The sequence below is a fragment of the Salmo trutta genome, chromosome 32 (genome assembly GCF_901001165.1).
Source record: "Salmo trutta chromosome 32, fSalTru1.1, whole genome shotgun sequence".
Taxonomy (NCBI): Eukaryota; Metazoa; Chordata; class Actinopteri; order Salmoniformes; family Salmonidae; genus Salmo; species Salmo trutta.
Window position 1 is genome coordinate 37,490,375 of NC_042988.1, and position 10,810 is coordinate 37,501,184.

Below are 10,810 nucleotides of genomic sequence, written 5' to 3' on the forward strand. Positions count from 1 at the left end.
TTACACGGCGCAGGCAGACTGCAAAACCATCTATATAAACTCACAGGAGACAGTCAGAGGACTTACACGGCGCAGGCAGACTGCAAAACCATCTATATAAACTCACAGGAGACAGTCAGAGGACTTACACGGCGCAGGCAGACTGCAAAACCATCTATATAAACTCACAGGAGACAGTCAGAGGACTTGCACGGCGCAGGCAGACTGCAAAACTCTAATTCCAGGTTTGACTCTCCGTCTCACTCTCTGTTTACAATTCCACAACTGCGCGGTTGCCATGGCACCGCCCAGTCAATGAGCTCCAGATGCCAGGTCACTGAGCCAACCAGGGAGAGGGAGTGTGAGTCATCATGACCCGCCAGTCCCGCCCCTCTCCAGGCAGGGTAGTGCGGGCACACTCCTCCTAGTCCTGGATCAAGTCATTTACTGTACACTCTTCACTCCCTGTTCTCCACTCTCCCTAATCCGACCTCCTTTACTGTAAATATACTCCCCTCGGTCCATCTCCACTGTGCTTCCTCTCCAGTCTTAGTGCCACCCTATATAGAATATAATAAAATAGGGTTAGACTTTATCATTTCATTCAGTTATAAACCATCTAAAAGTAATTTAAAAACAGTTTGTTCACATGTATTAATCATTATTCCTGTTACATTTGTAACCAAAAGAATAGAAAAAGATTCCTACAAAGCCTAGCTTCAAAACATGAAAGCTTTTTTACCTTTATTTAGGGAGTCACCATTGAGACCAGGGTCTCTTTCTCAAGGGAGCCCTGCATATACAATTCACAAGACAAAATCAAATCCTAATCAGACAATGTAAAGCAAACTAAAATACAGCGCAACACAAATATTCAAGTAAAACCGTTCCTCGGTAAGAAGTTCCCCAATCCATATTTTAAATTGCCCGGGCGACACCAGAACATCCAATTGAAATGGATTTTGCATTTGGTTCCAGCAGCGAGGTGCATTAAATCTAAAAGCGGATTTACCTTGTTCGGTGGAGACTCAAGGAACCTCAAGAGTTAACCAACCATGTGAACGGGTTTGGTGTCTCATGGACGCTTGTGTAATAGAGCTTTATAAAGGGAATAATGAAGTGATCTACATGACTTTAATGAGGACCAGCCAACTTTTTGATGCTTTATGCAGTGGTGAGTATGAAAACTGTCACCAGTGATAAAATGAATGGTGCTACGGTAGATGGCATCCAAAGGCTTAAGAGTAGTGGCTGCTGCAATCTGGTAAATGGTGTCACCAAAGTCAAGAACTGTCAGGAAAGTTGACTGTACAATCTGCTTCTTGCTATTTAGGGAGAGGAACGATCTATTTAAAAAAGAAGCCCACTTTAAATCTTAGCTTTTTATCTAGCTCATCAATATGTATTTTAAACATCAAATCTGTGTCAATCCAAATGCCCATATATATATATATATATATATATATACTGTATACCCTTACAACAACTTATAAAACATTGTACCTAGATACTTTACGTGAAGTGTTACAGAACTAAGAGGAAGGTAAAAAGGGAGGATCCCTGAGTCTTGGTGTATACTGTAAATGTACTGTTAATAATTAGTATTTCCAGTATATCAGTAGTTGTTAAACATACAATGTGTCATGTGGTAATCCAGCCTTATCAGATGTTGATAGGCTGTCCTGGAAACAGAATCTTCACCAGACAGACACCAGACTGATATGTGAGCCAGGACAGCATTCAGCATACAGTACTTCATCATCATCACAAATCACTCAACATGTGTCCAACAAAGACTGTAGTCTGCATTTCATGGCTCAAGTCACTGCACCACATGCTAACCTACAATCAAAAAACTGAATTAGGGGTCACTTCAGGCATTTCCCCAAAATGCCAAATGACCTGCTCCGGTAGTTTCCAGTCACTTTGAGGGGAGTGTGGGAAGGGAATGAGGATATACTTCTATTCCACAGTATTTTCTTGTTCCAACAAAAACTATGAAATCTCCAAGCAAGCATGACCAAGTGTGTTTATATTCTTGAGCAACAACAAAATACACTAACAGTGATACATTGTGACATATTTGGATTCCCCTTTAACGTGTTGCTTCCTTGTAACAGAGATCATTGGTTGAGGGTAGTGTAGTCTTACTGATTTGAGTCATAACGGGTCCAGTCAGTGTCTGTGCACACCTAGCTACACAGACAGTGCACTGACTGGTTTGGTTTAAGACAACCTCATGCTTAGCAGTCGACATTTAGCAAAATACCACAGGCACAGAAAACTAAGAAACATCAGAAAAGTACTAAGATTTCACATGATCACTTTGGGACTCTCATCACGAAAAATGTCCTGTAATGTTTTCAATTGTTCAATATTCTATTTATGTCACGCATTATGTGTTATGTTTTTAAATGAGTGTTTTGCAATTATTAGTTGTGTAAATTCTGCATTTCTTCAGTTTTATCTGTGAGCAAGAATAAATCAACTCAAACTGAATACATAGCCTTGCAAAATAACTTCATGCACCTCAGTTAGCATTTAACAACATTTCACAGGAGACTTACAAACATTGATCCAACACAGTTATTTATCACTTCAATGAAAAATGACATGCATATATGTTATGGGAATTTTTGAATCCCAATGATAAAAATGAACAATCAGTAAGCCTTGACCAATCCCCAAGGTTTGTAAGACACTGGGTTAAGAATAATTAGGCAAGGACTCAGCTTTCTGCAAAAGGTCTGTACAATTTATTCAGAGAACGTTCTAAAGTCAAAAATTAGGACTCAGTCCTTTTATAATACACACATTTTCCTATCTTTAGACCACTCCCTTCTCAAACAACCAGTACTTTTCCACTCACCACAAAGAACCATAAAACTTGCCACATTTTTCAGGGCTTTCACCTCCCCTCCCCCTTCATGACCCTCTTGGTTTGAAACCTTTCCAATGTTTTTATTTGACCTAATCTACAACTTCACTCAGTTTACATCCCTACTAAGGAATATAACCTCAAAGTTTTACAATGCTAACCGAACTCCCCATATCCTGATTTTATCTTCCCATTATTCTTAAACATATCACCCTATTCTATAATAACAGAGTGGAACAATTTAGTCATTATTCTAACACATAGAAATTATTCTAACAATATATCATGATTAGTTTTGTTTTACAGAGATTCCAGATAGAGCATTTGACTGTAAGTTAAAAAAGACAACAACATTTTAGCAGTACATGTATCACTCTTTTTACAGTGATAGTGATAATAGTGGCAGAGAGGAGGACCTGGCACTGCAGATCCTTCTAATACATTTAAACATTTCCTAAAGGGGAAGAACTTCAGAAACTCAGGGAAAGAAATACAAAATGTCCACTATGGCTTTGTATTCAGAACATGAGTGGTTTTCACCACCAGGGCTGTTCCAGGAAAACATCTCAATATGAAACCAGAGGACCCACAGAATACTGAGGAACAGACACAATCCTAAGGAAGGCAGAACAGCGGTTAGAGGCAGGCCAGCAACAGGTTCTGTATCTAAATGTCTGGTCAATGTGCACTTGAGAAAGACACTTAACCTCTAAATCCTCTTCAGGGCGCTGTACTTTGGCTGACTCTGGCGTTCAACCCCAGGTCTCCACACTCAGTTGACGTGTTCAAAAAGTTCCTGAAACATTCCAGTGTATGTGGTCTCTGTGTATGTGTGGTGTAAGGCTTGCAAAATGTGCAACCTTAAAACGACAGACACAGCAATGGGCCTGCTGTATCAGTCCTCCATGTAGCCCCATGGTAACACCACAGACACAGCAATGGGTCTGCTGTATCAGTCCTCCATGTAACCCCATGGTAACACCACAGACACAGCAATGGGTCTGCTGTATCAGTCTTCCATGTAACCCCATGGTAACACCACAGACACAGCAATGGGCCTGCTGTATCAGTCCTCCATGTAGCCCCATGGTATCTCGCCATGTAAGGATCGATGCAGAGGATGAGAATTAGCTATAGGGAGTGAAGGTTTAATAGCTGACGTGCATTAATCTGGACAGGAACACATAACAACAATTAATGTGGACACAGGGAACACCAACAAGGAACAGAGAGATATACAGGAGGTAATCAACAACGTGAAGGAGTCCTGGTGAATCCAATTAGCGCTGCTGTGTGTAATGATGGTGACAGGTGCGTGTAAAGAAGGGGAGCCTGGCACCCTCGAGAGCCAGGGAGGGAGTGGGAGCAGGCGCGACAGTACCCCCCTGCTAGAAAAGGTTGGAGACCCCTGTTGTAACATCTGTCATAAGACTGCGGGATCAAATCAAATCAAATTTATTTATATAGCACTTTTTGCATCAGCTGATACCTCAAAGTGCTGTACAGAAACCCAGCCTAAAACCCCAAACAGCAAGCAATGCAGGTGTAGAAGCACGGTGGCTAGGAAAAACTCCTTAGAAAGGCCAAAACCTAGGAAGAAACCTAGAGAGGAACCAGGCTATGAGGGGGGGGGGCAGTCCTCTTCTGGCTGTGCCGGGTGGAGATTATAACAGAACATGGCCAAGATGTTCAAATGTTCATAAATGACCAGCAGGGTCAAATAATAATAATCACAGTAGTTGTCGAGGGTGCACCAAGTCAGCACCTCAAGAGTAAATGTCAGTTGGCTTTTCATAGCCAATCATTGAGAGTATCTCTACCACTCCTGCTGTCTCTAGAGAGTTGAAAACAGCAGGTCTGGGACAGGTAGCACGTCTGGTGAACAGGTCAGGGTTCCATAGCCGCAGGCAGAACAGTTGAAACTGGAGCAGCAGCACGGCCAGGTGGACTGAGGACAGCAAGGAGTCATCATGCCAGGTAGTCCTGAGGTATAGTCCTATAGGGCTAAGGTCCTCCGAGAGAGAGAGAGAAAGAAAGAAAGAAAGAGAGATAGAGAAAATTAAAGAGAGCATACTTAAATTCACACAGGACACCGGATAAGACAGGATAAATACTCCAGATATAACAGACTCACCCTAGCCCCCTGACACATAAACTACTGCAGCATAAATACTGGAGGCTGAGACAGGAGGGGTCAGGAGACACTGTTGCCCCATCCGATGAAACCCCCGGACAGGGCCAAACAGGCAGGATATAAACCCACCCACTTTGACAAAGCACAGCCTGCACACCACTAGAGGGATATCTTCAACCACCAATTTACAATCCTGAGACAAGGCCGAGTATAGCCCACAAAGATCTCCGCCACGGCACAACCCAAGAGGGGGCGCCAACCCAGACAGGAAGACCACGTCAGTGACTCAACCCACTCAAGTGACGCACCCCTCCTAGGGAAGGCATGAAAGAGCACCAGTAAGCCAGTGACTCAGCCTCTGTAATAGGGATAGAGGCAGAGAATCCCAGTGGAGAGAGGGGAACCGGCCAGGCAGAGACAGCAAGGGCGGTTCGTTGCTCCAGACCTTTCCTTTCACCTTCAGACTCCTGGGCCAGACTACATTCAATCATAGGACCTACTGAAGAGATGAGTCTTCAGTAAAGACTTAAAGGTTGAGACCGAGTCTGCGCCTCTCACATGGGTAGGCAGACCATTCCATAAAAATGGAGCTCTATAGGAGGAAGCCCTGCCTCCAGCCGTTTGCTTAGAAATTCTAGGGACAATTAGGAGACCTGTGTCTTGTGACCCTAGCGTACGTGTAGGTATGTACGGCAGGACCAAATCGGAAAGATAGGTAGGAGCAAGCCCATGTAATGCTTTGTAGGTTAGCAGTAAAACCTTGAAATCAGCCCTTGACTTAATAACAGGAAGCCAGTTTAGGGAGGCTAGCACTGGAGTAATATGATCACATTTTTTTGGTTCTAGTCAGGATTCTAGCAGCCGTATTTAGCACTAACTGAAGTTTATTTAGTGCTTTATCCGGGTAGCCGGAAAGTAGAGCATTGCAGTAGTCCAACCTAGAAGAAACAAAAGCATGGATTAATTTTTCTGCATCATTTTTGGACAGAAAGTTTCTGATTTTTGCAATGTTACGTAGATGGAAAAAAGCTGTCCTTGAAACAGTCTTGATATGTTCTTCAAAAGAGAGATCAGGGTCCAGAGTAACGCCGAGGTCCTTCACAGTTTTATTTGAGACGACTGTACAACCATCAAGATTAATTGTTAGATTCAACAGAAGATCTCTTTGTGTCTTGGGACCTAGAATAAGCATCTCTGCTTTGTCTGAGTTTAAAAGTAGAATGTTTGCAGCCATCCACTTCCTTATGTCTGAAACACAGGATTCTAGCGAGGGCAATTTTGGGGCTTCACCATGTTTCATTGAAATGTACAGCTGTGTGTCATCCGCATAGCAGTGAAATGTAACATTATGTTTTCGAATGACATCCGCAAGAGGTAAAATATATAGTGAAAACAACAGTGGTCCTAAAACGGAACCTTGAGGAACACCAACATTTACAGTTGATTTGTCAGAGGACAAACCATTTACAGAGACAAACTGATATCTTTCCGACAGATAAGATCTAAACCAGGCCAGAACTTGTCCGTGTAGACCAATTTGGGTTTCCAATCTCTCCAAAAGAATGTGGTGATCGATGGTATCAAAATCAGCACTAAGGTCTAGGAGCACGAGGACAGATGCAGAGCCTCGGTCTGACACCATTAAAAGGTAATTTACCACCTTCACAAGTGCAGTCTCAGTGCTATGATGGGGTCTAAAACCAGACTGAAGCGTTTTGTATACATTGTTTGTCTTCAGGAAGGCAGTGAGTTGCTGCGCAACAGCTTTTTCAAAAATGTTAGAGAGGAATGGAAGATTCGATATAGGCTGATAGTTTTTTACATTTTCTGGGTCAAGGTTTGGCTTTTTCAAGAGAGGCTTTATTACTGCCACTTTTAGTGAGTTTGGTACACGTCGGTGGATGGAGAGCCGTTTATTATGTTCAACATAGGAGGGCCAAGCACAGGAAGCAGCTCTTTCAGTAGTTTAGTTGGAATAGGGTCCAGTATGCAGCTTGAAGGTTTAGAGGCCATGATTATTTTCAATATTGTGTCAAGAGATATAGTACTAAAACACTTTAGTGTCTCCCTTGATCCTAGGTCCTGGCAGAGTTGTGCAGACTCAGGACAACAGAGCTTTGGAGGAATACGCAGATTTAAAGAGGAGTCCGTAATTTGCTTTCTAATGATCATGATCTTTTCCTCAAAGAAGTTTATGAATTTATTACTGCTGAAGTGAAAGCCATCCTCTCTTGGGGAATGCTGCTTTTTAGTTAGCTATGCGACAGTATCAAAAATACATTTTGGATTGTTCTTATTTTCCTCAATTAAGTTGAAAAATAGGATGATCGAGCAGCAGTGAGGGCTCTTCGATACTGCACGGTACTGTCTTTCCAAGCTAGTCAGAAGACTTCCGGTTTGGTGTGGTGCCATTTCCGTTCCGATTTTCTGGAAGCTTGCTTCAGAGCTCGTGTACTTTCTGTATACCAGAGAGCTAGTTTCATATGACAAATGTTTTTAGTTTTTAGGGGTGCAACTGCATCTAGGGTATTGCGCAAGGTTAAATTGAGTTCCTCAGTTATGTGGTTAACTGATTTTTGTCCTCTGGCATCCTTGGGTAGGCAGAGGGAGTCTGGAAGGGCATCAAGGAATCTTTGGGTTGTCTGAGAATTTATACCATGACTTTTGATGCTCCTTGGTTGGGGTCTGAGAAGATTATTTGTTGCGATTGCAAACGTAATAAAATGGTGTTCCGATAGTCCAGGATTATGAGGAAAAACATTAAACATTAATCCACAACATTTATTCCATGGGACAAAACTAGGTCCAGAGTATGACTGTGGCAGTGAGTAGGTCCAGAGACATGTTGGACAAAACCCACTGAGTCGATGATGGCTCCGAAAGCCTTTTGGAGTGAGTCTGTGGACTTTTCCATGTGAATATTAAAGTCAACAAAAATTTGAATATTATCTGCTATGACTACAATGTCCAATAGGAATTCAGGGAACTCAGTGAGGAATGCTGTATATGGCCCAGGAGGCCTGTAAACAGTAGCTATAAAAAGTGATTGAGTAGGCTGCATAAATTTCATGACTAGAAGCTCAAAAGACGAAAACTTTTTCTTTAGTTTTTTTTGTAAATTGAAATTTTCCATTGTAAACGTTAGCAACACCTCCGCCTTTGCGGGATGCACGGGGGATATGGTCACTAGTGTAACCAGGAGGTGAGGCCTCATTTAACACAGTACATTCATCAGGCTTAAGCCATGTTTCAGTCAGGCCAATCACATCAAGATTATGATCGGTGACTAGTTCATTGACTATAACTGCCTTTGAAGTGAGGGATCTAACATTAAGTAGCCCTATTTTGAGATGTGAGGTAACACGATCTCTTTCAATAATGACAGGAATGGAGGAGGTCTTTATTCTAGTGAGATTGCTAAAGCGAACACCGCCATGTTTAGTTTTCCCCAACCTAGGTTGAGGCACAGACACGGTCTCAATGGGGAAAGCTGAGCTGACTACACTGACTGTGCTAGTGGCAGACTCCACTAAGCTCTCAGGCTGGCTAACAGTAGTTCCAGCGCTTTGGTTTTCCGTCACTGGTTACTTGGACATGTCAGGATTGGGTGAAGGTGGTGCTTAAAGGATTTCAAGCAATGATTTGAAGCGGAAGGTTTCTGAAAAGGGGAGTTTCCGTTTAGGGGAGTTGAGACTTTGTTAGTCTGGTTAGTATATTTTCTCCTGCATCTTCTTCAGAATATTATCCAACTTCTGACACAATTACACAAAACTTTAGTTCTGGGTTTCCCACATTAAGCTCTTTGAGACAAACATGCCATGGTTATTCAATGGTACTGGCCAGATCTGGTTCAAAGTTTTCAAATACATTTAGAGTTTGTTTATGCCTACCTACAGTGCTATATGTTTTGCATTTTTTTACTATTCTATTGGTTCCATTGGGCCAGGAAAGCTCAATCAAGCACAGATAAAGTATTTTCAATTATTTCAAATAGTATTTGAACCCAGGTCTGGTACTAACATTCAAAGACACAAGGACCACTTGTCGCGTGCCTCATTGGCAAGCAACATACGTGTGCGCACACACACGAACACAAACACAAAAACACACACACACTCACACATCCTTCTTCAAGGTGTTTACAGTAAGAGAGGCGTAAGACTGTTTCAATGGTCTGACATTCAAAGACTTACTTACTTTGCCACTTGCACGTGTCCCATTGTCAAGAAACACAGGCGTGCACACACACATGCGCACACACGCGGACATTCATGCAGACATGCACACACATACACACCCTTCTCCAAGGGGTTTACAGTAAACAGGGGTGTAACACTGCCAAGTGACAGACACACACACAGCGCTCTGTTTCCTGTGCACCTTTACTAGGACAGACAATGAATAGCCTAACAGCAGCATTCCCCAGAAACGTTCCCATTGTAACAGGCGCCCAGTGTGTCTTTCTGTAACAGGGGTCATTCCTGGAACAAGGTGTGGCACAGCGCCGTCTGTGATTCGATCAGGCGACCCAGTTGATGTCACCCTGACGTCACAACTCCACTTACACTCCTTTCATTCATTCTTTTCACCATGGAAACCCACAAGATTAGAATAAAGTGAACACAGATCTTCTGTCTAGGTGCATAGGTCAATGGAGCTATGCAGGTGGGGTATTGTAGGACATCCAACAGGGAAACAGGTAGTAACATGCTCATGAAACAGACCTATACAGTAGTACAGCACAGAGGGGCATGCTCAGACTTGTTGTCTGCAATGAAAAGGAGAAGAGAAACTACAACCCCCCCACACACATTGGCTGTAGAAACTACAACACCCACACGTACACCCACTGGCTTCAGTACCAGGGAAAATATCCCCTAATATACCAAGACAGCTGTCATGAAAGAGTCTGTGATGTCACCCGTGGCAACATAGACAATTGACAGCAGAAACACAGCCAAAACTTTAACTTGATACATAATTCACCTTCAAATCTTTCACACAAAAGATTGCTTTCCAATAAAAGTAGGAAATTAAATGTAGTCTATCTAATTAAATATTATCTTTCATCTGACGTACACTATGCAATGAGTATATCTGGAACATTGTTTTCACAACTTCAGCAAAACAGTTACTGTATATCCAGAATGTCAGGGATTCCCTGAACCCTATTTGGATTGGAGAGAAAAGAGATGTGGCTGAATGCATGAACCAATCCGTTCCTTTGAAAAAGAGGAACTGTCATCACCCACACCATCGCCCACATTAACCAGCTGTTTGCCCGCCTCCCTCTTTGTCTTTGGTGCCGGGTTACAAACAGAGTGTAACAACTGACGCACACACTGAGGGTGGTCATTTACTGGACTGTAGCCAACAGTTTCTCAGAAATTTCCTCAGAAGTAATTTGCCTAGATAGTGGATACATTAGGTCAATACTGTGAGTTGGTTTGGTTAGATAAACGAATGGCTAAGTTTACTATACTGTCAACAGAGACCTCAAAACATGATAAGATGTACTTGTCTATTATTAATCTTTGCACTAAGAACCAAATCTCACATGTGTGCTGGGTGATAATAATGAGCTAAATTAAAGAGATAGTTCTGAGAAATGACCTATTTTAATATTTGTTTCCTTGGAAGCACTCTATGGACAAGGAGTGACTGCAATCCAAGTTTACTGCAATCCAATTGCCAGGTCGCAATTGTAAATGAGATCTTGTTCTCAACTTGCCTACCTGGTTAAATAAAGGTGAAATAAATAAAAATAAATAAAAATCCAAACGTTGGTTTTGCAATCCAGTCAAATACTAATGTGGCAT